This window comes from Taudactylus pleione, unplaced genomic scaffold (genome assembly GCF_031769625.1).
Source record: "Taudactylus pleione unplaced genomic scaffold, aTauple2 ptg000393l, whole genome shotgun sequence".
Classification (NCBI taxonomy): Eukaryota; Metazoa; Chordata; class Amphibia; order Anura; family Myobatrachidae; genus Taudactylus; species Taudactylus pleione.
The window spans coordinates 4119777-4144835 of NW_028284794.1; the positions used below are offsets into that span (position 1 = coordinate 4119777).

Sequence of the window (25059 nt, forward strand, 5' to 3'; positions counted from 1 at the left end):
GAAGGTTGAGTGTTCAAATCTTGTCAGGGTCGGTTATCATTTTGAAGAAAAAATGCTCTATTCTGCCCAAAAATACTATACTGGAAACTAATTACCAAGATTGTTATCTACTTTCAATAATGTGATTATACCTCAAACTGATACCTATATCACTAGCACATAGTCATTAAATAACTCACATTCTTATCAGTTCTCATAATTATTATACAAAAAATATCCAGTTTAGAGAATACGTTACTTGAAGGCCAACTCTAAATGTCTGTAATGTAACAATACATTTAAAAGCAATTAGCTTTTCTGGATCAATTTTGGAGCACTACCATCACTTGTCTATTTTAACAATACATTTAGTACCAATTTGATTTTATGGATGACTTTTTCCATTCAAATGACCTATACTGTGATGAATAAAAATTATACACTAAAGGAAAAACCACCAGACATATCTTTTTGTTTTGTTACCGAGGATGTAGGTTTGTTTGCTTGACAACTACCTAATTCAAGGTTTAGTATAAGCAGATGATCTATTTGTAATATAAACCACCAGAAAAATCTACAGAATCAGATTTAACAAGAGACCTCGTGGCGCAACGTTAGCGCGTCTGACTCCAGAACAGAAGGTTGCGTGTTCAAATCATGTCAAGGTCAGTTGCCATTTTGAAGATTAAATGCTCTTTTCTGCCAAAAAAATACTATACAAGAAACTAAATACTAAGAATGCTGTCTACTTTCAATAATGTGATTATAGCTCAAACTGATACCTATATCACTAGCACATAGTCATTAAATATCTCACCTTCTTATCAGTTCTCATAATTATAATACTAAAAATATCCAGTTTAGATTAAACTTTACTTGAAGGCCAACTCTAAATGTCTATAATGTAACAATACATTTAAAAGCAATTAGCTTTTCTGGATCAATTTTGGATCACTGCCGTCTCTTGTATTTTTTAGAAATACATTTAGTACCAATTTGATTTTAAAGATGACTTTTTCCATTCACATGACGTATACTATGAGGCATAAAAACTCTACACTGAAGGAAAAACCAGAATACATATCTTTTTGTTTTGATACCAAGGATGTAAGCTTGTTTGCTTGACAACTACCTAATTCAAGGTTTAGCATAAGCAGATGAACTATTTGTAATATAAACCACCAGAAAATCTACTGAATCAGTTTTAATAAGAGGCAACGTTAGCTCATCTGACTCAATATTAGAAGGTTGAGTGTTCAAATCACGTCAGGATCGGTTATCATTTTGAAGATAAAATGCTCTATTCTGCCCAAAAATACTATACTAGAAACTAATTACCAAGATTGTTATCTACTTTCAATAATGTGATTATACCTCAAACTGATACCTATATCACTAGCACATAGTCATTAAATAACTCACATTCTTATCAGTTCTCATAATTATTATTCAAAAAATATCCAGTTTAGAGAATACGTTACTTGAAGGCCAACTCTAAATGTCTGTAATGTAACAATACATTTAAAAGCAATTAGCTTTTCTGGATCAATTTTGGATCACTACCATCACTTGTCTATTTTAACAATACATTTAGTACCAATTTGATTTTATGGATGACTTTTTCCATTCAAATGACCTATACTGTGATGAATAAAAATTAAACACTAAAGGAAAAACCACCAGACATATCTTTTTGTTTTGATACCGAGGATGTAGGTTTGTTTGCTTGACAACTACCTAATTCAAGGTTTAGTATAAGCAGATGATCTATTTGTAATATAAACCACCAGAAAAATCTACAGAATCAGATTTAACGAGAGACCTCGTGGCGCAACAGTAGCGCGTCTGACTCCCGATCAGAAGGTTGCGTGTTCAAATCATGTCAAGGTCAGTTGTCTTTTTGAAGATTAAATGCTCTTTTCTGCCAAAAAAATACTATACAAGAAACTAAATACTAAGAATGCTGTCTACTTTCAATAATGTGATTATAGCTCAAACTGATACCTATATCACTAGCACATAGTCATTAAATATCTCACCTTCTTATCAGTTCTCATAATTATAATACTAAAAATATCCAGTTTAGATTAAACTTTACTTGAAGGCCAACTCTAAATGTCTATAATGTAACAATACATTTAAAAGCAATTAGCTTTTCTGGATCAATTTTGGATCACTGCCGTCTCTTGTATTTTTTAGAAATACATTTAGTACCAATTTGATTTTAAAGATGACTTTTTCCATTCACATGACATATACTATGAGGCATAAAAACTCTACACTGAAGGAAAAACCAGAATACATATCTTTTTGTTTTGATACCAAGGATGTAAGCTTGTTTGCTTGACAACTACCTAATTCAAGGTTTAGCATAAGCAGATGAACTATTTGTAATATAAACCACCAGAAAATCTACTGAATCAGTTTTAATAAGAGGCAACGTTAGCTCATCTGACTCAATATTAGAAGGTTGAGTGTTCAAATCACGTCAGGATCGGTTATCATTTTGAAGATAAAATGCTCTATTCTGCCCAAAAATACTATACTAGAAACTAATTACCAAGATTGTTATCTACTTTCAATAATGTGATTATACCTCAAACTGATACCTATATCACTAGCACATAGTCATTAAATAACTCACATTCTTATCAGTTCTCATAATTATTATTCAAAAAATATCCAGTTTAGAGAATACGTTACTTGAAGGCCAACTCTAAATGTCTGTAATGTAACAATACATTTAAAAGCAATTAGCTTTTCTGGATCAATTTTGGATCACTACCATCACTTGTCTATTTTAACAATACATTTAGTACCAATTTGATTTTATGGATGACTTTTTCCATTCAAATGACCTATACTGTGATGAATAAAAATTATACACTAAAGGAAAAACCACCAGACATATCTTTTTGTTTTGTTACCGAGGATGAAGGTTTGTTTGCTTGACAACTACCTAATTCAAGGTTTAGTATAAGCAGATGATCTATGTGTAATATAAACCACCAGAAAAATCTACTGAATCAGATTTAACAAGAGACCTCGTGGCGCAACGGTAGCGCGTCTGACTCCAGATCAGAAGGTTGCTTGTTCAAATCACATCGGGGTCAGTTGTCATTTTGAAGATAAAATGCTCTTTTCTGCCAAAAAAATACTATACAAGAAACTAAATACTAAGATTGCTGTCTACTTTCAATAATGTGATTATAGCTCAAACTGATACCTATATCACTAGCACATAGTCATTAAATATCTCACCTTCTTATCAGTTCTCATAATTATAATACTAAAAATATCCAGTTTAGAGAATACGTTACTTGAAGGCCAACTCTAAATGTCTGTAATGTAACAATACATTTAAAAGCAATTAGCTTTTCTGGATCAATTTTGGATCACTGCCGTCACTTGTCTTTTTTAGAAATACATTTAGTACCAATTTGATTTTAAAGATGACTTTTTCCATTCACATGACGTATACTATGAGGCATAAAAACTCTACACTGAAGGAAAAACCACCAGACATATCTTTTTGTTTTGATACCAAGGATGTAAGCTTGTTTGCTTGACAACTACCTAAATCAAGGTTTAGCATAAGCAGATGAACCATTTGTAATATAAACCACCAGAAATCTACAGAATCAGATTTAACGAGAGACCTCGTGGAGCAACGGTAGCGCGTCTGACTCCAGATCAGAAGGTTGCGTGTTCAAATCACGTCGGGGTCAGTTGTCTTTTTGAAGATTAAATGCTCTTTTCTGCCAAAAAAATACTATACAAGAAACTAAATACTAAGATTGCTGTCTACTTTCAATAATGTGATTATAGCTCAAACTGATACCTATATCACTAGCACATAGTCATTAAATATCTCACCTTCTTATCAGTTCTCATAATTATAATACTAAAAATATCCAGTTTAGATTAAACTTTACTTGAAGGCCAACTCTAAATGTCTGTAATGTAACAATACATTTAAAAGCAATTAGCTTTTCTGGATCAATTTTGGATCACTGCCGTCACTTGTCTTTTTTAGAAATACATTTAGTACCAATTTGATTTTAAAGATGACTTTTTCCATTCACATGACGTATACTATGAGGCATAAAAACTCTACACTGAAGGAAAAACCAGAATACATATCTTTTTGTTTTGTTACCAAGGATGTAGGTTTGTTTGCTTGACAACTACCTAATTCAAGGTTTAGCATAAGCAGATGAACTATTTGTAATATAAACCACCAGAACATCTACTGAATCAGTTTTAATAAGAGGCAATGTTAGCTCATCTGACTCAAGATTAGAAGGTTGCGTGTTCAAATCTTGTCAGGGTCGGTTATCATTTTGAAGAAAAAATGCTCTATTCTGCCCAAAAATACTATACTGGAAACTAATTACCAAGATTGTTATCTACTTTCAATAATGTGATTATACCTAAAACTGATACCTATATCACTAGCACATAGTCATTAAATAACTCACATTCTTATCAGTTCTCATAATTATTATACAAAAAATATCCAGTTTAGAGAATACATTACTTGAAGGCCAACTCTAAATGTCTGTAATGTAACAATACATTTAAAAGCAATTAGCTTTTCTGGATCAATTTTGGAGCACTACCATCACTTGTCTATTTTAACAATACATTTAGTACCAATTTGATTTTATGGATGACTTTTTCCATTCAAATGACCTATACTGTGATGAATAAAAATTATACACTAAAGGAAAAACCACCAGACATATCTTTTTGTTTTGTTACCGAGGATGTAGGTTTGTTTGCTTGACAACTACCTAATTCAAGGTTTAGTATAAGCAGATGATCTATTTGTAATATAAACCACCAGAAAAATCTACAGAATCAGATTTAACAAGAGACCTCGTGGCGCAACGGTAGCGCGTCTGACTCCAGAACAGAAGGTTGCGTGTTCAAATCATGTCAAGGTCAGTTGTCATTTTGAAGATTAAATGCTCTTTTCTGCCAAAAAAATATTATACAAGAAACTAAATACTAAGAATGCTGTCTACTTTCAATAATGTGATTATAGCTCAAACTGATACCTATATCACTAGCACATAGTCATTAAATATCTCACCTTCTTATCAGTTCTCATAATTATAATACTAAAAATATCCAGTTTAGATTAAACTTTACTTGAAGGCCAACTCTAAATGTCTGTAATGTAACAATACATTTAAAAGCAATTAGCTTTTCTGGATCAATTTTGGATCACTGCCGTCTCTTGTCTTTTTTCGAAATACATTTAGTACCAATTTGATTTTAAAGATGACTTTTTCCATTCACATGACGTATACTATGAGGCATAAAAACTCTACACTGAAGGAAAAACCAGAATACATATCTTTTTGTTTTGATACCAAGGATGTAAGCTTGTTTGCTTGACAACTACCTAATTCAAGGTTTAGCAAAAGCAGATGAACTATTTGTAATATAAACCACCAGAAAATCTACTGAATCAGTTTTAATAAGAGGCAACGTTAGCTCATCTGACTCAATATTAGAAAGTTGCGTGTTCAAATCACGTCAGGATCGGTTATCATTTTGAAGATAAAATGCTCTATTCTGCCCAAAAATACTATACTAGAAACTAATTACCAAGATTGTTATCTACTTTCAATAATGTGATTATACCTCAAACTGATACCTATATCACTAGCACATAGTCATTAAATAACTCACATTCTTATCAGTTCTCATAATTATTATACAAAAAATATCCAGTTTAGAGAATACGTTACTTGAAGGCCAACTCTAAATGTCTGTAATGTAACAATACATTTAAAAGCAATTAGCTTTTCTGGATCAATTTTGGATCACTACCATCACTTGTCTATTTTAACAATACATTTAGTACCAATTTGATTTTATGGATGACTTTTTCCATTCAAATGACCTATACTGTGATGAATAAAAATTATACACTAAAGGAAAAACCACCGAACATATCTTTTTGTTTTGTTACTGAGGATGAAGGTTTGTTTGCTTGACAACTACCTAATTCAAGGTTTAGTATAAGCAGATGATCTATTTGTAATATAAACCACCAGAAAAATCTACTGAATCGGATTTAACAAGAGACCTCGTGGCACAAAGGTAGCGCGTCTGACTCTAGATCAGAAGGTTGCTTGTTCAAATCACGTCGGGGTCAGTTGTCATTTTGAAGATAAAATGCTCTTTTCTGCCAAAAAAATACTATACAAGAAACTAAATACTAAGATTGCTGTCTACTTTCAATAATGTGATTATAGCTCAAACTGATACCTATATCACTAGCACATAGTCATTAAATATCTCACATTCTTTTCAGTTCTCATAATTATAATACTAAAAATATCCAGTTTAGATTAAACTTTACTTGAAGGCCAACTCTAAATGTCTGTAATGTAACAATACATTTAAAAGCAATTAGCTTTTCTGGATCAATTTTGGATCACTGCCGTCTCTTGTCTTTTTTAGAAATACATTTAGTACCAATTTGATTTTAAAGATGACTTTTTCCATTCACATGACGTATACTATGAGGCATAAAAACTCTACACTGAAGGAAAAACCAGAATACATATCTTTTTGTTTTGATACCAAGGATGTAAGCTTGTTTGCTTGACAACTACCTAATTCAAGGTTTAGCATAAGCAGATGAACTATTTGTAATATAAACCACCAGAAAATCTACTGAATCAGTTTTAATAAGAGGCAACGTTAGCTCATCTGACTCAATATTAGAAGGTTGCGTGTTCAAATCACGTCAGGGTCGGTTATCATTTTGAAGATAAAATGCTCTATTCTGCCCAAAAATACTATACTAGAAACTAATTACCAAGATTGTTATCTACTTTCAATAATGTGATTATACCTCAAACTGATACCTATATCACTAGCACATAGTCATTAAATAACTCACATTCTTATCAGTTCTCATAATTATTATACAAAAAATATCCAGTTTAGAGAATACTTTACTTGAAGGCCAACTCTAAATGTCTGTAATGTAACAATACATTTAAAAGCAATTAGCTTTTCTGGATCAATTTTGGATCACTACCATCACTTGTCTATTTTAACAATACATTTAGTACCAATTTGATTTTATGGATGACTTTTTCCATTCAAATGACCTATACTGTGATGAATAAAAATTATACACTAAAGGAAAAACCACCAGACATATCTTTTTGTTTTGTTACTGAGGATGAAGGTTTGTTTGCTTGACAACTACCTAATTCAAGGTTTAGTTTAAGCAGATGATCTATTTGTAATATAAACCACCAGAAAAATCTACTGAATCGGATTTAACAAGAGACCTCGTGGCGCAAAGGTAGCGCGTCTGACTCCAGATCAGAAGGTTGCTTGTTCAAATCACGTCGGGGTCAGTTGTCATTTTGAAGATAAAATGCTCTTTTCTGCCAAAAAAATACTATACAAGAAACTAAATACTAAGATTGCTGTCTACTTTCAATAATGTGATTATAGCTCAAACTGATACCTATATCACTAGCACATAGTCATTAAATATCTCACCTTCTTATCAGTTCTCATAATTATAATACTAAAAATATCCAGTTTAGATTAAACTTTACTTGAAGGCCAACTCTAAATGTCTGTAATGTAACAATACATTTAAAAGCAATTAGCTTTCCTGGATCAATTTTGGATCACTGCCATCTCTTGTCTTTTTTCGAAATACATTTAGTACCAATTTGATTTTAAAGATGACTTTTTCCATTCACATGACGTATACTATGAGGCATAAAAACTCTACACTGAAGGAAAAACCAGAATACATATCTTTTTGTTTTGATACCAAGGATGTAAGCTTGTTTGCTTGACAACTACCTAATTCAAGGTTTAGCATAAGCAGATGAACTATTTGTAATATAAACCACCAGAAAATCTACTGAATCAGTTTTAATAAGAGGCAACGTTAGCTCATCTGACTCAATATTAGAAGGTTGCGTGTTCAAATCACGTCAGGATCGGTTATCATTTTGAAGATAAAATGCTCTATTCTGCCCAAAAATACTATACTAGAAACTAATTACCAAGATTGTTATCTACTTATAATAATGTGATTATACCTCAAATTGATACCTATATCACTAGCACATAGTCATTAAATAACTCACATTCTTATCAGTTCTCATAATTATTATACAAAAAATATCCAGTTTAGAGAATATGTTACTTGAAGGCCAACTCTAAATGTCTGTAATGTAACAATACATTTAAAAGCAATTAGCTTTTCTGAATCAATTTTGGATCACTACCATCACTTGGCTATTTTAACAATACATTTAGTACCAATTTGATTTTATGGATGACTTTTTCCATTCAAATGACCTATACTGTGATGAATAAAAATTATACACTAAAGGAAAAACCACCAGACATATCTTTTTGTTTTGTTACCGAGGATGAAGGTTTGTTTGCTTGACAACTACCTAATTCAAGGTTTAGTATAAGCAGATGATCTATTTGTAATATAAACCACCAGAAAAATCTACTGAATGGAATTTAACAAGAGACCTCGTGGCGCAACGGTAGCGCGTCTGACTCCAGATCAGAAGGTTGCTTGTTCAAATCAGATCGGGGTCAGTTGTCATTTTGAAGATAAAATGCTCTTTTCTGCCAAAAAAATACTATACAAGAAACTAAATACTAAGATTGCTATCTACTTTCAATAATGTGATTATAGCTCAAACTGATACCTATATCACTAGCACATAGTCATTAAATATCTCACCTTCTTATCAGTTCTCATAATTATAATACTAAAAATATCCAGTTTAGAGAATACGTTACTTGAAGGCCAACTCTAAATGTCTGTAATGTAACAATACATTTAAAAGCAATTAGCTTTTCTGGATCAATTTTGGATCACTGCCGTCTCTTGTCTTTTTTAGAAATACATTTAGTACCAATTTGATTTTAAAGATGACTTTTTCCATTCACATGACGTATACTATGAGGCATAAAAACTCTACACTGAAGGAAAAACCAGAATACATATCTTTTTGTTTTGATACCAAGGATGTAAGCTTGTTTGCTTGACAACTACCTAATTCAAGGTTTAGCATAAGCAGATGAACTATTTGTAATATAAACCACCAGAAAATCTACTGAATCAGTTTTAATAAGAGGCAACGTTAGCTCATCTGACTCAATATTAGAAGGTTGCGTGTTCAAATCACGTCAGGGTCGGTTATCATTTTGAAGATAAAATGCTCTATTCTGCCCAAAAATACTATACTAGAAACTAATTACCAAGATTGTTATCTACTTTCAATAATGTGATTATACCTCAAACTGATACCTATATCACTAGCACATAGTCATTAAATAACTCACATTCTTATCAGTTCTCATAATTATTATACAAAAAATATCCAGTTTAGAGAATACGTTACTTGAAGGCCAACTCTAAATGTCTGTAATGTAACAATACATTTAAAAGCAATTAGCTTTTCTGGATCAATTTTGGATCACTACCATCGCTTGTCTATTTTAACAATACATTTAGTACCAATTTGATTTTATGGATGACTTTTTCCATTCAAATGACCTATACTGTGATGAATAAAAATTATACACTAAAGGAAAAACCACCAGACATATCTTTTTGTTTTGTTACTGAGGATGAAGGTTTGTTTGCTTGACAACTACCTAATTCAAGGTTTAGTTTAAGCAGATGATCTATTTGTAATATAAACCACCAGAAAAATCTACTGAATCGGATTTAACAAGAGACCTCGTGGCGCAAAGGTAGCGCGTCTGACTCCAGATCAGAAGGTTGCTTGTTCAAATCACGTCGGGGTCAGTTGTCATTTTGAAGATAAAATGCTCTTTTCTGCCAAAAAAATACTATACAAGAAACTAAATACTAAGATTGCTGTCTACTTTCAATAATGTGATTATAGCTCAAACTGATACCTATATCACTAGCACATAGTCATTAAATATCTCACCTTCTTATCAGTTCTCATAATTATAATACTAAAAATATCCAGTTTAGATTAAACTTTACTTGAAGGCCAACTCTAAATGTCTGTAATGTAACAATACATTTAAAAGCAATTAGCTTTCCTGGATCAATTTTGGATCACTGCCATCTCTTGTCTTTTTTCGAAATACATTTAGTACCAATTTGATTTTAAAGATGACTTTTTCCATTCACATGACGTATACTATGAGGCATAAAAACTCTACACTGAAGGAAAAACCAGAATACATATCTTTTTGTTTTGATACCAAGGATGTAAGCTTGTTTGCTTGACAACTACCTAATTCAAGGTTTAGCATAAGCAGATGAACTATTTGTAATATAAACCACCAGAAAATCTACTGAATCAGTTTTAATAAGAGGCAACGTTAGCTCATCTGACTCAATATTAGAAGGTTGCGTGTTCAAATCACGTCAGGATCGGTTATCATTTTGAAGATAAAATGCTCTATTCTGCCCAAAAATACTATACTAGAAACTAATTACCAAGATTGTTATCTACTTATAATAATGTGATTATACCTCAAATTGATACCTATATCACTAGCACATAGTCATTAAATAACTCACATTCTTATCAGTTCTCATAATTATTATACAAAAAATATCCAGTTTAGAGAATACGTTACTTGAAGGCCAACTCTAAATGTCTGTAATGTAACAATACATTTAAAAGCAATTAGCTTTTCTGAATCAATTTTGGATCACTACCATCACTTGGCTATTTTAACAATACATTTAGTACCAATTTGATTTTATGGATGACTTTTTCCATTCAAATGACCTATACTGTGATGAATAAAAATTATACACTAAAGGAAAAACCACCAGACATATCTTTTTGTTTTGTTACCGAGGATGAAGGTTTCTTTGCTTGACAACTACCTAATTCAAGGTTTAGTATAAGCAGATGATCTATTTGTAATATAAACCACCAGAAAAATCTACTGAATGGAATTTAACAAGAGACCTCATGGCGCAACGGTAGCGCGTCTGACTCCAGATCAGAAGGTTGCTTGTTCAAATCAGATCGGGGTCAGTTGTCATTTTGAAGATAAAATGCTCTTTTCTGCCAAAAAAATACTACACAAGAAACTAAATACTAAGATTGCTATCTACTTTCAATAATGTGATTATAGCTCAAACTGATACCTATATCACTAGCACATAGTCATTAAATATCTCACCTTCTTATCAGTTCTCATAATTATAATACTAAAAATATCCAGTTTAGAGAATACGTTACTTGAAGGCCAACTCTAAATGTCTGTAATGTAACAATACATTTAAAAGCAATTAGCTTTTCTGGATCAATTTTGGATCACTGCCGTCACTTGTCTTTTTTAGAAATACATTTAGTACCAATTTGATTTTAAAGATGACTTTTTCCATTCACATGACGTATACTATGAGGCATAAAAACTCTACACTGAAGGAAAAACCAGAATACATATCTTTTTGTTTTGATACCAAGGATGTAAGCTTGTTTGCTTGACAACTACCTAATTCAAGGTTTAGCATAAGCAGATGAACCATTTGTAATATAAACCACCAGAAAATCTACTGAATCAGTTTTAATAAGAGGCAGCGTTAGCTCATCTGACTCAAGATTAGAAGGTTGCGTGTTCAAATCACGTCAGGGTCGGTTATCATTTTGAAGATAAAATGCTCTATTCTGCCCAAAAATACTATACTAGAAACTAATTACCAAGATTGTTATCTACTTTCAATAATGTGATTATACCTCAAACTGATACCTATATCACTAGCACATAGTCATTAAATAACTCACATTCTTATCAGTTCTCATAATTATTATACAAAAAATATCCAGTTTAGAGAATACATTACTTGAAGGCCAACTCTAAATGTCTGTAATGTAACAATACATTTAAAGCAATGATCTTTTCTGGATCAATTTTGGATCACTACCATCACTTGTCTATTTTAACAATACATTTAGTACCAATTTGATTTTATGGATGACTTTTTCCATTCAAATGACCTATACTGTGATAAATCAAAATTATACACTAAAGGAAAAACCACCAGACATATCTTTTTGTTTTGTTACCGAGGATGTAGGTTTGTTTGCTTGACAACTACCTAATTCAAGGTTTAGTATAAGCAGATGATCTATTTGTAATATAAACCACCAGAAAAATCTACTGAATTGGATTTAACAAGAGACCTCGTGGCGCAACGGTAGCGCGTCTGACTCCAGATCAGAAGGTTGCTTGTTCAAATCACGTCGGGGTCAGTTGTCATTTTGAAGATTAAATGCTCTTTTCTGCCAAAAAAATACTATACAAGAAACTAAATACTAAGATTGCTGTCTACTTTCAATAATGTGATTATAGCTCAAACTGATACCTATATCACTAGCACATAGTCATTAAATATCTCACATTCTTTTCAGTTCTCATAATTATAATACTAAAAATATCCAGTTTAGATTAAACTTTACTTGAAGGCCAACTCTAAATGTCTGTAATGTAACAATACATTTAAAAGCAATTAGCTTTTCTGGATCAATTTTGGATCACTGCCGTCTCTTGTCTTTTTTAGAAATACATTTAGTACCAATTTGATTTTAAAGATGACTTTTTCCATTCACATGACGTATACTATGAGGCATAAAAACTCTACACTGAAGGAAAAACCAGAATACATATCTTTTTGTTTTGATACCAAGGATGTAAGCTTGTTTGCTTGACAACTACCTAATTCAAGGTTTAGCATAAGCAGATGAACTATTTGTAATATAAACCACCAGAAAATCTACTGAATCAGTTTTAATAAGAGGCAACGTTAGCTCATCTGACTCAATATTAGAAGGTTGCGTGTTCAAATCACGTCAGGATCGGTTATCATTTTGAAGATAAAATGCTCTATTCTGCCCAAAAATACTATACTAGAAACTAATTACCAAGATTGTTATCTATTTATAATAATGTGATTATACCTCAAACTGATACCTATATCACTAGCACATAGTCATTAAATAACTCACATTCTTATCAGTTCTCATAATTATTATTCAAAAAATATCCAGTTTAGAGAATACGTTACTTGAAGGCCAACTCTAAATGTCTGTAATGTAACAATACATTTAAAAGCAATTAGCTTTTCTGGATGACTTTTTCCATTCAAATGACCTATACTGTGATGAATAAAAATTATACACTAAAGGAAAAACCACCAGACATATCTTTTTGTTTTGTTACCGAGGATGAAGGTTTGTTTGCTTGACAACTACCTAATTCAAGGTTTAGTATAAGCAGATGATCTATTTGTAATATAAACCACCAGAAAAATCTACTGAATGGGATTTAACAAGAGACCTCGTGGCGCAACGGTAGCGCGTCTGACTCCAGATCAGAAGGTTGCTTGTTCAAATCACATCGGGGTCAGTTGTCATTTTGAAGATAAAATGCTCTTTTCTGCCAAAAAAATACTATACAAGAAACTAAATACTAAGATTGCTATCTACTTTCAATAATGTGATTATAGCTCAAACTGATACCTATATCACTAGCACATAGTCATTAAATATCTCACCTTCTTATCAGTTCTCATAATTATAATACTAAAAATATCCAGTTTAGAGAATACGTTACTTGAAGGCCAACTCTAAATGTCTGTAATGTAACAATACATTTAAAAGCAATTAGCTTTTCTGGATCAATTTTGGATCACTGCCGTCACTTGTCTTTTTTAGAAATACATTTAGTACCAATTTGATTTTAAAGATGACTTTTTCCATTCACATGACGTATACTATGAGGCATAAAAACTCTACACTGAAGGAAAAACCAGAATACATATCTTTTTGTTTTGATACCAAGGATGTAAGCTTGTTTGCTTGACAACTACCTAATTCAAGGTTTAGCATAAGCAGATGAACCATTTGTAATATAAACCACCAGAAAATCTACTGAATCAGTTTTAATAAGAGGCAACGTTAGCTCATCTGACTCAAGATTAGAAGGTTGTGTGTTCAAATCACGTCAGGGTCGGTTATCATTTTGAAGATAAAATGCTCTATTCTGCCCAAAAATACTATACTAGAAACTAATTACCAAGATTGTTATCTACTTTCAATAATGTGATTATACCTCAAACTGATACCTATATCACTAGCACATAGTCATTAAATAACTCACATTCTTATCAGTTCTCATAATTATTATACAAAAAATATCCAGTTTAGAGAATACGTTACTTGAAGGCCAACTCTAAATGTCTGTAATGTAACAATACATTTAAAAGCAATGATCTTTTCTGGATCAATTTTGGATCACTACCATCACTTGTCTATTTTAACAATACATTTAGTACCAATTTGATTTTATGGATGACTTTTTCCATTCAAATGACCTATACTGTGATAAATCAAAATTATACACTAAAGGAAAAACCACCAGACATATCTTTTTGTTTTGTTACCGAGGATGTAGGTTTGTTTGCTTGACAACTACCTAATTCAAGGTTTAGTATAAGCAGATGATCTATTTGTAATATAAACCACCAGAAAAATCTACTGAATTGGATTTAACAAGAGACCTCGTGGCGCAACGGTAGCGCGTCTGACTCCAGATCAGAAGGTTGCTTGTTCAAATCACGTCGGGGTCAGTTGTCATTTTGAAGATTAAATGCTCTTTTCTGCCAAAAAAATACTATACAAGAAACTAAATACTAAGATTGCTGTCTACTTTCAATAATGTGATTATAGCTCAAACTGATACCTATATCACTAGCACATAGTCATTAAATATCTCACATTCTTTTCAGTTCTCATAATTATAATACTAAAAATATCCAGTTTAGATTAAACTTTACTTGAAGGCCAACTCTAAATGTCTGTAATGTAACAATACATTTAAAAGCAATTAGCTTTTCTGGATCAATTTTGGATCACTGCCGTCTCTTGTCTTTTTTAGAAATACATTTAGTACCAATTTGATTTTAAAGATGACTTTTTCCATTCACATGACGTATACTATGAGGCATAAAAACTCTACACTGAAGGAAAAACCAGAATACATATCTTTTTGTTTTGATACCAAGGATGTAAGCTTGTTTGCTTGACAACTACCTAATTCAAGGTTTAGCATAAGCAGATGAACTATTTGTAATATAAACCACCAGAAAATCTACTGAATCAGTTTTAATAAGAGGCAACGTTAGCTCATCTGACTCAATATTAGAAGGTTGCGTGTTCAAATCACGTCAGGATCGGTTATCATTTTGAAGATAAAATGCTCTATTCTGCCCAAAAATACTATACTAGAAACTAATTTCCAAGATTGTTATCTACTTATAATAATGTGATTATACCTCAAACTGATACCTATATCACTAGCACATAGTCATTAAATAACTCACATTCTTATCAGTTCTCATAATTATTATTCAAAAAATATCCAGTTTAGAGAATACGTTACTGGAAGGCCAACTCTAAATGTCTGTAATGTAACAATACATTTAAAAGCAATTAGCTTTTCTGGATGACTTTTTCCATTCAAATGACCTATACTGTGATGAATAAAAATTATACACTAAAGGAAAAACCACCAGACATATCTTTTTGTTTTGTTACCGAGGATGAAGGTTTGTTTGCTTGACAACTACCTAATTCAAGGTTTAGTATAAGCAGATGATCTATTTGTAATATAAACCACCAGAAAAATCTACTGAATGGGATTTAACAAGAGACCTCGTGGCGCAACGGTAGCGCGTCTGACTCCAGATCAGAAGGTTGCTTGTTCAAATCACATCGGGGTCAGTTGTCATTTTGAAGATAAAATGCTCTTTTCTGCCAAAAAAATACTATACAAGAAACTAAATACTAAGATTGCTATCTACTTTCAATAATGTGATTATAGCTCAAACTGATACCTATATCACTAGCACATAGTCATTAAATATCTCACCTTCTTATCAGTTCTCATAATTATAATACTAAATATATCCAGTTTAGAGAATACGTTACTTGAAGGCCAACTCTAAATGTCTGTAATGTAACAATACATTTAAAAGCAATTAGCTTTTCTGGATCAATTTTGGATCACTGCCGTCACTTGTCTTTTTTAGAAATACATTTAGTACCAATTTGATTTTAAAGATGACTTTTTCCATTCACATGACGTATACTATGAGGCATAAAAACTCTACACTGAAGGAAAAACCAGAATACATATCTTTTTGTTTTGATACCAAGGATGTAAGCTTGTTTGCTTGACAACTACCTAATTCAAGGTTTAGCATAAGCAGATGAACCATTTGTAATATAAACCACCAGAAAATCTACTGAATCAGTTTTAATAAGAGGCAACGTTAGCTCATCTGACTCTAGATTAGAAGGTTGCGTGTTCAAATCACGTCAGGGTCGGTTATCATTTTGAAGATAAAATGCTCTATTCTGCCCAAAAATACTATACTAGAAACTAATTACCAAGATTGTTATCTACTTTCAATAATGTGATTATACCTCAAACTGATACCTATATCACTAGCACATAGTCATTAAATAACTCACATTCTTATCAGTTCTCATAATTATTATACAAAAAATATCCAGTTTAGAGAATACGTTACTTGAAGGCCAACTCTAAATGTCTGTAATGTAACAATACATTTAAAAGCAATTAGCTTTTCTGGATGACTTTTTCCATTCAAATGACCTATACTGTGATGAATAAAAATTATACACTAAAGGAAAAACCACCAGACATATCTTTTTGTTTTGTTACCGAGGATGAAGGTTTGTTTGCTTGACAACTACCTAATTCAAGGTTTAGTATAAGCAGATGATCTATTTGTAATATAAACCACCAGAAAAATCTACTGAATGGGATTTAACAAGAGACCTCGTGGCGCAACGGTAGCGCGTCTGACTCCAGATCAGAAGGTTGCTTGTTCAAATCACATCGGGGTCAGTTGTCATTTTGAAGATAAAATGCTCTTTTCTGCCAAAAAAATACTATACAAGAAACTAAATACTAAGATTGCTATCTACTTTCAATAATGTGATTATAGCTCAAACTGATACCTATATCACTAGCACATAGTCATTAAATATCTCACCTTCTTATCAGTTCTCATAATTATAATACTAAAAATATCCAGTTTAGAGAATACGTTACTTGAAGGCCAACTCTAAATGTCTGTAATGTAACAATACATTTAAAAGCAATTAGCTTTTCTGGATCAATTTTGGATCACTGCCGTCACTTGTCTTTTTTAGAAATACATTTAGTACCAATTTGATTTTAAAGATGACTTTTTCCATTCACATGACGTATACTATGAGGTATAAAAACTCTACACTGAAGGAAAAACCAGAATACATATCTTTTTGTTTTGTTACCAAGGATGTAGGTTTGTCTGCTTGACAACTACCTAATTCAAGGTTTAGCATAAGCAGATGAACCATTTGTAATATAAACCACCAGAAAATCTACTGAATCAGTTTTAATAAGAGGCAACGTTAGCTCATCTGACTCAAGATTAGAAGGTTGCGTGTTCAAATCACGTCAGGGTCGGTTATCATTTTGAAGATAAAATGCTCTATTCTGCCCAATAATACTATACTAGAAACTAATTACCAAGATTGTTATCTACTTTCAATAATGTGATTATACCTCAAACTGATACCTATATCACTAGCACATAGTCATTAAATAACTCACATTCTTAGCAGTTCTCATAATTATTATACAAAAAATATCCAGTTTAGAGAATACGTTACTTGAAGGCCATCTCTAAATGTCTGTAATGTAACAATACATTTAAAAGCAATTAGCTTTTCTGGATCAATTTTGGATCACTACCATCACTTGTCTATTTTAACAATACATTTAGTACCAATTTGATTTTATGGATGACTTTTTCCATTCAAATGACCTATACTGTGATGAATAAAAATTATACACTAAAGGAAAAACCACCAGACATATCTTTTTGTTTTGTTACCGAGGATGTAGGTTTGTTTGCTTGACAACTACCTAATTCAAGGTTTAGTATAAGCAGATGATCTATTTTTAATATAAACCACCAGAAAAATCTACAGAAGCAGATTTAACAAGAGACCTCGTGGCGCAACGGTAGCACGTCTGACTCCAGATCAGAAGGTTGCGTGTTCAAATCACGTCGGGGTCAGTTGTCATTTTGAAGATTAAATGCTCTTTTCTGCCAAAAAAACACTATACAAGAAACTAAATACTAAGAATGCTGTCTACTTTCAATAATGTGATTATAGCTCAAACTGATACCTATATCACTAGCACATAGTCATTAAATATCTCACCTTCTTATCAGTTCTCATAATTATAATACTAAAAATATCCAGTTTAGAGAATACGTTACTTGAAGGCCAACTCTAAATGTCTGTAATGTAACAATACATTTAAAAGCAATTAGCTTTTCTGGATCAATTTTGGATCACTGCCGTCACTTGTCTTTTTTAGAAATACATTTAGTACCAATTTGATTTTAAAGATGACTTTTTCCATTCACATGACGTATACTATGAGGCATAAAAACTCTACACTGAAGGAAAAACCAGAATACATATCTTTTTGTTTTGATACCAAGGATGTAAGCTTGTTTGCTTGACAACTACCTAATTCAAGGTTTAGCATAAGCAGATGAACCATTTGTAATATAAACCACCAGAAAATCTACTGAATCATTTTTAATAAGAGGCAACGTTAGCTCATCTGACTCAAGATTAGAAGGTTGCGTGTTCAAATCACGTCAGGGTCGGTTATCATTTTGAAGATAAAATGCTCTATTCTGCCCAATAATACTATACTAGAAACTAATTACCAAGATTTTTATCTACTTTCAATAATGTGATTATACCTCAAACTGATACCTATATCACTAGCACATAGTCATTAAATAACTCACATTCTTATCAGTTCTCATAATTATTATACAAAAAATATCCAGTTTAGATAATATGTTACTTGAAGGCCAACTCTAAATGTCTGTAATGTAACAATACATTTAAAAGCAATGATCTTTTCTGGATCAATTTTGGATCACTACCATCACTTGTGTATTTTAACAATACATTTAGTACCAATTTGATTTTATGGATGACTTTTTCCATTCAAATGACCTATACTGTGATGAATCAAAATTATACACTAAAGGAAAAACCACCAGACATATCTTTTTGTTTTGTTACCGAGGATGTAGGTTTGTTTGCTTGACAACTACCTAATTCAAGGTTTAGTATAAGCAGCTGATCTATTTGTAATATAAACCAACAGAAAAATCTACAGAAATAGATTTAACAAGAGACCTCGTGGCGCAACTGTAGCGCGTCTGACTCCAGATCAGAAGGTTGCGTGTTCAAATCACGTCGGGGTCAGTTGTCATTTAAAAGATTAACTGCTCTTTTCTGCCAAAAAAATACTATACAAGAAACTAAATACTAAGAATGCTGTCTACTTTCAATAATGTGATTATAGCTCAAACTGATACCTATATCACAAGCACATAGTCATTAAATATCTCACCTTCTTATCAGTTCTCATAATTATAATACTAAAAATATCCAGTTTAGATTAAACTTTACTTGAAGGCCAACTCTAAATGTCTGTAATGTAACAATACATTTAAAAGCAATTAGCTTTTCTGGATCAATTTTGGATCACTGCCGTCTCTTGTCTTTTTTAGAAATACATTTAGTACCAATTTGATTTTAAAGATGACTTTTTCCATTCACATGACGTATACTATGAGGCATAAAAACTCTACACTGAAAGAAAAACCAGAATACATATCTTTTTGTTTTGATACCAAGGATGTAAGCTTGTTTGCTTGACAACTACCTAATTCAAGGTTTAGCATAAGCAAGTGAACTATTTGTAATATAAACCACCAGAAAATCTACTGAATCAGTTTTAATAAGAGGCAACGTTAGCTCATCTGACTCAATATTAGAAGGTTGCGTGTTCAAATCACGTCAGGATCGGTTATCATTTTGAAGATAAAATGCTCTATTCTGCCCAAAAATACTATACTAGAAACTAATTACCAATATTGTTATCTACTTTCAATAATGTGATTATACCTCAAACTGATACCTATATCACTAGCACATAGTCATTAAATAACTCACATTCTTATCAGTTCTCATAATTATTATACAAAAAATATCCAGTTTAGAGAATATGTTACTTGAAGGCCAACTCTAAATGTCTGTAATGTAACAATACATTTAAAAGCAATGAGCTTTTCTGGATCAATTTTGGATCACTACCATCACTTGTCTATTTTAACAATACATTTAGTACCAATTTGATTTTATGGATGACTTTTTCCATTCAAATGACCTATACTGTGATGATTCAAAATTATACACTAAAGGAAAAACCACCAGACATATCTTTTTGTTTTGTTACCGAGGATGTAGGTTTGTTTGCTTGACAACTACCTAATTCAAGGTTTAGTATAAGCAGATGATCTATTTGTAATATAAACCACCAGAAAAATCTACAGAATCAGATTTAACAAGAGACCTCGTGGCGCAACGGTAGCGCGTCTGACTCCAGATCAGAAGGTTGCGTGTTCAAATCACGTCGGGGTCAGTTGTCATTTAGAAGATTAAATGCTCTTTTCTGCCAAAAAAATACTATACAAGAAACTAAATACTAAGAATGCTGTCTACTTTCAATAATGTGATTATAGCTCAAACTTATACCTATATCACTAGCACATAGTCATTAAATATCTCACCTTCTTATCAGTTCTCATAATTATAATACTAAAAATATCCAGTTTAGATTAAACTTTACTTGAAGGCCAACTCTAAATGTCTGTAATGTAACAATCCATTTAAAAGCAATTAGCTTTTCTGGATCAATTTTGGATCACTGCTGTCTCTTGTCTTTTTTAGAAATACATTTAGTACCAATTTGATTTTAAAGATGACTTTTTCCATTCACATGACGTATACTATGAGGCATAAAAACTCTACACTGAAGGAAAAACCAGAATACATATCTTTTTGTTTTGATACCAAGGATGTAAGCTTGTTTGCTTGACAACTACCTAATTCAAGGTTTAGCATAAGCAGATGAACTATTTGTAATATAAACCACCAGAAAATCTACTGAATCAGTTTTAATAAGAGGCAACGTTAGCTCATCTGACTCAATATTAGAAGGTTGCGTGTTCAAATCACGTCAGGGTCGGTTATCATTTTGAAGATAAAAAGCTCTATTCTGCCCAAAAATACTATACTAGAAACTAATTACCAAGATTGTTATCTACTTTCAATAATGTGATTATACCTCAAACTGATACCTATATCACTAGCACATAGTCATCAAATAACTCACATTCTTATCAGTTCTCATAATTATTATACAAAAGATATCCAGTTTAGAGAATACGGTACTTGAAGGCCAACTCTAAATGTCTGTAATGTAACAATACATTTAAAAGCAATTAGCTTTTCTGGATCAATTTTGGATCACTACCATCACTTGTCTATTTTAACAATACATTTAGTACCAATTTGATTTTATGGATGACTTTTTCCATTCAAATGACCTATACTGTGATGAATAAAAATTATACACTAAAGGAAAAACCACCAGACATATCTTTTTGTTTTGTTACCGAGGATGAAGGTTTGTTTTCTTGACAACTACCTAATTCAAGGTTTAGTATAAGCAGATGATCTATTTGTAATATAAACCACCAGAAAAATCTACTGAATTGGATTTAACAAGAGACCTCGTGGCGCAACGGTAGCGCGTCTGACTCCAGATCAGAAGGTTGCTTGTTCAAATCACGTCGGGGTCAGTTGTCATTTTGAAGATTAAATGCTCTTTTCTGCCAAAAAAATACTATACAAGAAACTAAATACTAAGATTGCTGTCTACTTTCAATAATGTGATTATAGCTCAAACTGATACCTATATCACTAGCACATAGTCATTCAATATCTCACCTTCTTATCAGTTCTCATAATTATAATACTAAAAATATCCAGTTTAGAGAATACGTTACTTGAAGGCCAACTCTAAATGTCTGTAATGTAACAATACATTTAAAAGCAATTAGCTTTTCTGGATCAATTTTGGATCACTGCCGTCACTTGTCTTTTTTAGAAATACATTTAGTACCAATTTGACTTTAAAGATGACTTTTTCCATTCACATGACGTATACTATGAGGCATAAAAACTCTACACTGAAGGAAAAACCAGAATACATATCTTTTTGTTTTGATACCAAGGATGTAAGCTTGTTTGCTTGACAACTACCTAATTCAAGGTTTAGCATAAGCAGATGAACCATTTGTAATATAAACCACCAGAAAATCTACTGAATCAGTTTTAATAAGAGGCAACGTTAGCTCATCTGACTCAAGATTAGAAGGTTGCGTGTTCAAATCACGTCAGGGTCGGTTATCATTTTGAAGATAAAATGCTCTATTCTGCCCAATAATACTATACTAGAAACTAATTACCAAGATTGTTATCTACTTTCAATAATGTGATTATACCTCAAACTGATACCTATATCACTAGCACATAGTCATTAAATAACTCACATTCTTATCAGTTCTCATAATTATTATACAAAAAATATCCAGTTTAGAGAATATGTTACTTGAAGGCCAACTCTAAATGTCTGTAATGTAACAATACATTTAAAAGCAATGATCTTTTCTGGATCAATTTTGGATCACTACCATCACTTGTCTATTTTAACGATACATTTAGTACCAATTTGATTTTATGGATGACTTTTTCCATTCAAATGACCTATACTGTGATGATTCAAAATTATACCCTAAAGGAAAAACCACCAGACATATCTTTTTGTTTTGTTACCGAGGATGTAGGTTTGTTTGCTTGACAACTACCTAATTCAAGGTTTAGTATAAGCAGATGATCTATTTGTAATATAAACCACCAGAAAAATCTACAGAATCAGATTTAACAAGAGACCTCGTGGCGCAACGGTAGCGCGTCTGACTCCAGATCAGAAGGTTGCGTGTTCAAATCACGTCGGGGTCAGTTGTCATTTAGAAGATTAAATGCTCTTTTCTGCCAAAAAAATACTATACAAGAAACTAAATACTAAGAATGCTGTCTACTTTCAATAATGTGATTATAGCTCAAACTGATACCTATATCACTAGCACATAGTCATTAAATATCTCACCTTCTTATCAGTTCTCATAATTATAATACTAAAAATATCCAGTTTAGATTAAACTTTACTTGAAGGCCAACTCTAAATGTCTGTAATGTAACAATACATTTAAAAGCAATTAGCTTTTCTGGATCAATTTTGGATCACTGCCGTCTCTTGTCTTTTTTAGAAATACATTTAGTACCAATTTGATTTTAAAGATGACTTTTTCCATTCACATGACGTATACTATGAGGCATAAAAACTCTACACTGAAGGAAAAACCAGAATACATATCTTTTTGTTTTGATACCAAGGATGTAAGCTTGTTTGCTTGACAACTACCTAATTCAAGGTTTAGCATAAGCAGATGAACTATTTGTAATATAAACCACCAGAAAATCTACTGAATCAGTTTTAATAAGAGGCAACGTTAGCTCATCTGACTCAATATTAGAAGGTTGCGTGTTCAAATCACGTCAGGGTCGGTTATCATTTTGAAGATAAAAAGCTCTATTCTGCCCAAAAATACTATACTAGAAACTAATTACCAAGATTGTTATCTACTTTCAATAATGTGATTATACCTCAAACTGATACCTATATCACTAGCACATAGTCATCAAATAACTCACATTCTTATCAGTTCTCATAATTATTATACAAAAGATATCCAGTTTAGAGAATACGGTACTTGAAGGCCAACTCTAAATGTCTGTAATGTAACAATACATTTAAAAGCAATTAGCTTTTCTGGATCAATTTTGGATCACTACCATCACTTGTCTATTTTAACAATACATTTAGTACCAATTTGATTTTATGGATGACTTTTTCCATTCAAATGACCTATACTGTGATGAATAAAAATTATACACTAAAGGAAAAACCACCAGACATATCTTTTTGTTTTGTTACCGAGGATGAAGGTTTGTTTTCTTGACAACTACCTAATTCAAGGTTTAGTATAAGCAGATGATCTATTTGTAATATAAACCACCAGAAAAATCTACTGAATTGGATTTAACAAGAGACCTCGTGGCGCAACGGTAGCGCGTCTGACTCCAGATCAGAAGGTTGCTTGTTCAAATCACGTCGGGGTCAGTTGTCATTTTGAAGATTAAATGCTCTTTTCTGCCAAAAAAATACTATACAAGAAACTAAATACTAAGATTGCTGTCTACTTTCAATAATGTGATTATAGCTCAAACTGATACCTATATCACTAGCACATAGTCATTCAATATCTCACCTTCTTATCAGTTCTCATAATTATAATACTAAAAATATCCAGTTTAGAGAATACGTTACTTGAAGGCCAACTCTAAATGTCTGTAATGTAACAATACATTTAAAAGCAATTAGCTTTTCTGGATCAATTTTGGATCACTGCCGTCACTTGTCTTTTTTAGAAATACATTTAGTACCAATTTGACTTTAAAGATGACTTTTTCCATTCACATGACGTATACTATGAGGCATAAAAACTCTACACTGAAGGAAAAACCAGAATACATATCTTTTTGTTTTGATACCAAGGATGTAAGCTTGTTTGCTTGACAACTACCTAATTCAAGGTTTAGCATAAGCAGATGAACCATTTGTAATATAAACCACCAGAAAATCTACTGAATCAGTTTTAATAAGAGGCAACGTTAGCTCATCTGACTCAAGATTAGAAGGTTGCGTGTTCAAATCACGTCAGGGTCGGTTATCATTTTGAAGATAAAATGCTCTATTCTGCCCAATAATACTATACTAGAAACTAATTACCAAGATTGTTATCTACTTTCAATAATGTGATTATACCTCAAACTGATACCTATATCACTAGCACATAGTCATTAAATAACTCACATTCTTATCAGTTCTCATAATTATTATACAAAA

The 25059-nt window shown here is 31.9% G+C and overlaps 17 non-coding genes across 17 annotated transcripts; all 17 read left to right on the top strand.

Moving 5' to 3' along the window:
- The first annotated feature begins 3020 nt into the window (after nt 1-3020).
- Nucleotides 3021-3092, top strand: TRNAW-CCA (transfer RNA tryptophan (anticodon CCA)). The gene has a single exon. It is a non-coding gene; the product is annotated as a tRNA-Trp (tRNA).
- A 543-nt stretch (nt 3093-3635) lies between these two features.
- On the top strand, nt 3636-3707 carry TRNAW-CCA (transfer RNA tryptophan (anticodon CCA)). Its single transcript has one exon. It is a non-coding gene; the product is annotated as a tRNA-Trp (tRNA).
- A 3594-nt stretch (nt 3708-7301) lies between these two features.
- On the top strand, nt 7302-7373 carry TRNAW-CCA (transfer RNA tryptophan (anticodon CCA)). The gene has a single exon. It is a non-coding gene; the product is annotated as a tRNA-Trp (tRNA).
- A 1150-nt stretch (nt 7374-8523) lies between these two features.
- TRNAW-CCA (transfer RNA tryptophan (anticodon CCA)) lies at nt 8524-8595 on the top strand. The gene has a single exon. It is a non-coding gene; the product is annotated as a tRNA-Trp (tRNA).
- A 1150-nt stretch (nt 8596-9745) lies between these two features.
- On the top strand, nt 9746-9817 carry TRNAW-CCA (transfer RNA tryptophan (anticodon CCA)). The gene has a single exon. It is a non-coding gene; the product is annotated as a tRNA-Trp (tRNA).
- Nucleotides 9818-10967: 1150 nt separating this feature from the next.
- TRNAW-CCA (transfer RNA tryptophan (anticodon CCA)) lies at nt 10968-11039 on the top strand. The gene has a single exon. It is a non-coding gene; the product is annotated as a tRNA-Trp (tRNA).
- A 1149-nt stretch (nt 11040-12188) lies between these two features.
- On the top strand, nt 12189-12260 carry TRNAW-CCA (transfer RNA tryptophan (anticodon CCA)). Its single transcript has one exon. It is a non-coding gene; the product is annotated as a tRNA-Trp (tRNA).
- Nucleotides 12261-13341: 1081 nt separating this feature from the next.
- Nucleotides 13342-13413, top strand: TRNAW-CCA (transfer RNA tryptophan (anticodon CCA)). Its single transcript has one exon. It is a non-coding gene; the product is annotated as a tRNA-Trp (tRNA).
- A 1150-nt stretch (nt 13414-14563) lies between these two features.
- Nucleotides 14564-14635, top strand: TRNAW-CCA (transfer RNA tryptophan (anticodon CCA)). The gene has a single exon. It is a non-coding gene; the product is annotated as a tRNA-Trp (tRNA).
- Nucleotides 14636-15716: 1081 nt separating this feature from the next.
- On the top strand, nt 15717-15788 carry TRNAW-CCA (transfer RNA tryptophan (anticodon CCA)). Its single transcript has one exon. It is a non-coding gene; the product is annotated as a tRNA-Trp (tRNA).
- Nucleotides 15789-16869: 1081 nt separating this feature from the next.
- On the top strand, nt 16870-16941 carry TRNAW-CCA (transfer RNA tryptophan (anticodon CCA)). Its single transcript has one exon. It is a non-coding gene; the product is annotated as a tRNA-Trp (tRNA).
- Nucleotides 16942-18091: 1150 nt separating this feature from the next.
- Nucleotides 18092-18163, top strand: TRNAW-CCA (transfer RNA tryptophan (anticodon CCA)). Its single transcript has one exon. It is a non-coding gene; the product is annotated as a tRNA-Trp (tRNA).
- Nucleotides 18164-19313: 1150 nt separating this feature from the next.
- Nucleotides 19314-19385, top strand: TRNAW-CCA (transfer RNA tryptophan (anticodon CCA)). Its single transcript has one exon. It is a non-coding gene; the product is annotated as a tRNA-Trp (tRNA).
- Nucleotides 19386-20535: 1150 nt separating this feature from the next.
- On the top strand, nt 20536-20607 carry TRNAW-CCA (transfer RNA tryptophan (anticodon CCA)). The gene has a single exon. It is a non-coding gene; the product is annotated as a tRNA-Trp (tRNA).
- Nucleotides 20608-21757: 1150 nt separating this feature from the next.
- On the top strand, nt 21758-21829 carry TRNAW-CCA (transfer RNA tryptophan (anticodon CCA)). Its single transcript has one exon. It is a non-coding gene; the product is annotated as a tRNA-Trp (tRNA).
- A 1150-nt stretch (nt 21830-22979) lies between these two features.
- On the top strand, nt 22980-23051 carry TRNAW-CCA (transfer RNA tryptophan (anticodon CCA)). The gene has a single exon. It is a non-coding gene; the product is annotated as a tRNA-Trp (tRNA).
- Nucleotides 23052-24201: 1150 nt separating this feature from the next.
- TRNAW-CCA (transfer RNA tryptophan (anticodon CCA)) lies at nt 24202-24273 on the top strand. The gene has a single exon. It is a non-coding gene; the product is annotated as a tRNA-Trp (tRNA).
- The last annotated feature ends 786 nt before the right edge of the window (nt 24274-25059 follow it).